Consider the following 3,814-nt stretch of genomic DNA (forward strand, 5'->3'; position numbering starts at 1 on the left):
CCAGCAGACAGGCTGCTCCAGCATCCAGGTTATTCCTGACAGAGCAGTGGGATCGTTGGGGCAGTCACAGCTGCAGTATCCAAACCTGGGGGCACTGGGTGCACTTGGAAGCACCCACACGCTGGAGACATCCACCACAGGGCAGGGCACCTGGCTCATCTGGGGCACTGAGCACCCCTGTGGGCACCCACCCACAAGGGGCCATGGCTGGGAGGGGAGCCTGGCACAAGCATGGGAACACCTGGGCTGAGAAATCACCACAGGGATCCTGCCCTGGGGCGGGGTCATCCAGGCCCTGCTCCCCAATCCGCCTGTGCGGGCAGCAGGAGACACTCACTGTGCTCATGCAGATGGGGCACAAAGGATGCAGGGTAAGGGCTGGACTTGGACACCTCTGGGGAGGATTTAAGTGCAGCACAGTTGATAACATAGAATCCCAGAGTGGTCTGGGTTGGAAGGGACCCTAAAGCTCGTTTCATTTCACCCTCTGTCATGGGCGGGGGTCCTTTCCTTTCCTTTTTCCTATCCCCAATGTCCAGCCTGGCCTTGGACACTGCCAGGGATCCAGGGGCAGCCACAGCTGCCTTGGGCACCCTGTGACAGGGCCTGCCCACCCTCACAGTCTGGATTCCTTCCCAATATCCCATCCAACCCAGATGAAGCCATTCCCTGTGTCCTGTCCCTCCATCCCTTGTCCCCAGTCCCTCTCCAGCTCTCCTGGAGCCCCTTCAGGCCCTGCCAGGGGCTCTGAGCTCTCCCTGGAGCCTTCTGTTCTCCAGCTCTCCCAGCCTGGCTCCAGAGCAGAAGGGCTCCAGCTCCATGGCCCCCTCTGGACTTTATCCAGCGGCTCCACATCCTTGTCATGTTGGGGGCCCCAGAGCTGGAGGCAGCACTGCAAGTGGGGTCTGTCACAAAAGCAGAGTAGAGGGCAATGATCCCCTCCCTCAGCCTCCTGCCCACCCTGCTGGGCTGCAGCCCCTGCTGTGTTTGTCCTTCTGGGCCCCATGGAGCTTGCCCACTCCCACCAGCTGCATGTGGACCAGCATGGGAGTGCACACACTTGTCCTCAGCTACTGTTTGCCCACACTCTTGATGCCAACAAGCTGCTGGAATCAACCTGACTCTGAAGCCAGAGCCCAGTGCTCTTTGGAAGACACGTGGCACAGCACTCCAAGATCAGCTGATCAAACTGTGGAAATGTGGTGGTCACCAGAGGGACAAAATCCAGCAGGATGGGAAGGGAGCTGAGCCCCAGACTGTACCTGCAAGAGGAGATTTTGGGCAAGCGCTGATCATTTCTGCACTCTGGCCCACAGCAGTCAGGGAAAGCCAGTGGCCACCCAGCTTTGTTGGATTCACAGGAACCAGCAGGATCTGCTCTTCACTCCTGTCAGCAGGCAGAACACTCAGAAACGAACCCATCTTCAGTTCCAGGCATCTGATGTGTACCAAAGCCATGTGTTGTGGTGCTCCCATTGATATGCTGATACTTCATTCCTGAGTGCCTCCTCCAACACTGTGACTGCCTCCCGTTGGCCTCTTCCCTGTGTTTACAGCATCAGAAGCAAACATGTAATTTTGGCTCTCTCACGTGGCAGACAGCTGAATCCTGCCCACCCCTGCCGGGCACTGCGACCACGAGGAGCTCTCTGGGCTTTGCAGAAGCTGCATTAGGGTTTTTAGAAATAATCCCTGAGATTGCACGTGCCTGTTGCTGCTCCAGTGCAACAGAGGGGAGACAGGTGTTGTGAGGAGGGATTTCTCATGCTGGGCACTGTCAGAGAGGTTCAGATGGGTTGAAAGAGGAGATTAAAAGAAAAGCAGCTGGGAAATGGGGGAGAAAAAAATAGAGGATGGAAAAGGAAATGTGTTAATCTGAAAGTCTAATTAAACCGAGATGGGCTCAGGTCCTGTTTTCCTCATTCCTTTGAGAATTGCTGCTAAGGTCAAGCTTGTACTGCCCCATTTATTGGCATTTCTCCTTTTCTCTTGCCATTATGGCACATGGTACCCCAGTCAAAGAGAAGCAGAGAGGTTTGATCCTGTGCTGTGCTGTGGGGATTGTCTGCATGAACTCCCAAGGCCTTTTCCTGCATTATTTCCTATGATCCCAAGTCAAGGGGTTGATCTTTTTTTCCAAAGAATGACTCAGCATTTGTTCATTTTCATCCATCCCTTCTCTCCACCAATTCATCTTTCCTTTACTTTCCCAGTTGCAAACAGCCCTTCCTAGGAAGCATCTTTACATTCTTGCTAGCCAAGTTGCCAGCTCACAAAGAGCTGCTTTTACAGCAGATGTGCTGAATGGTCATGGACTGGAAGAATTCTTGAGTAAAAACGATGCTAAATGGAGAAAAGGCAAAAAGACAAAATACTCCGCAGAGGGAGAGCACAGCTGGTGCTCAACATCGCAAGATCCAGCGCAGAAAAGGCCCCAGAATTTGGAGAAAACCTGGATTTAAATCCATCCTGGATTCCACTGGCAGGAGCTGTTTCATAATTTACCTTGATTTGATGTCCCACTTACCCAGGCAGCATTTCCAGTTGCTTTTCATATCCCCAGCCCTCTGCAAACAGAGCCTGGGTGCATTGTGCAATGCTTATGTAAGAGGTGCCAAAGGGACGCTGCCAAGGCTCTGCTCTTGCTCAGGTGCCACCACGGGCTCCCTGGGACTTGCTGCTGAGGAAAACGCTGCCATGCCCACCACTTTTCCTTGGACAAGGCGCTGCCTGAGCCCCTGGGTGACAGATCTGTTCTTGCAGTGGTTATCTGAGGGTCTGGGATGTGTTAGTTTAGTTTTTATTATCACTTCTGCCTTCTCGGGTTTTGCTCTTTCTCTGCTTCTGCTGAATTGCGTGGGAAAGTCAAAGGGATCTAGATGTCAAATGTGTGTGAAGAGCATTGCAGGGGGATGTCTCCCTGGTGGTTACACTGCCTGGCAGGGATTCCTCATCACTGGTTTCATTTCTGTACCCTTTTTCTAGGGTTAGGAGGCCTCAATTCCTTGGAAATACCAAAAAGGGATAAAACTGAATCAGCTTCTCCCTGGTCCTGAAGCTAAAACCTTCCTGACATCCTTCTGTTGTTTGACTTTTTTTTTTTTTTCTTCCTGAAATATTTTAAGTGAAGCAGATCTTTGTTGCTTAGGAAATCCTGCTATTCCTGCAGCTCCCATTTCTCACCCCAAATTGTGCTGTGACCGCCTACATTTACATGGGCTGTGCAGCCAAAGGAATTATCTTTGCTGCTTCTGTAAACACGATTGCACACTAGGGCTGCACGGAGGTATTTCACTGTGGAGGAGACAGAATTCCAGCAGTTAATTAAATGACTTGTTTAATCAATCAGTGTGGAGGTTCTTCCTTCTGGAAGATGCTCCATAAACTAAAGGAGCTACTTAAGGATAAAATAAACTTGGAGATAAAGAATCATCAGCCCAGGCCTGGTTTTACCTCAGTGGCTGCCTTTGCACCATCTGATCCTTTTATTTCTCTTTATCAGTTCTTTCCCCAGAGTGTGGTGGGGCTCCCCAGGGAATGGTCACGTTCCCAAGGCTGCCAGAGCTCCAGGAGAGCTCTCAGACACAGGGTGGGATTTTTGGGGTGTCTGCGCAGGGCCAGGAGTTGAACTGGATGATCCTCAGGGTAATTCCATGATTCTACAATTTAGAGGTCAGCAAGGCAGAGAGAGGATCTCTCCTAAGCCAAACTTCCCATCTATTTCCGATCCTGTTTTTAATTTGTCCCCTCTCTCTGCACTGACAGACAGATGGACACTATTGAAAACATCCTTCCTCACCAGCCTCCTTTTTGT

Source organism: Geospiza fortis, unplaced genomic scaffold (genome assembly GCF_000277835.1).
Source record: "Geospiza fortis unplaced genomic scaffold, GeoFor_1.0 scaffold23, whole genome shotgun sequence".
Classification (NCBI taxonomy): domain Eukaryota; kingdom Metazoa; phylum Chordata; class Aves; order Passeriformes; family Thraupidae; genus Geospiza; species Geospiza fortis.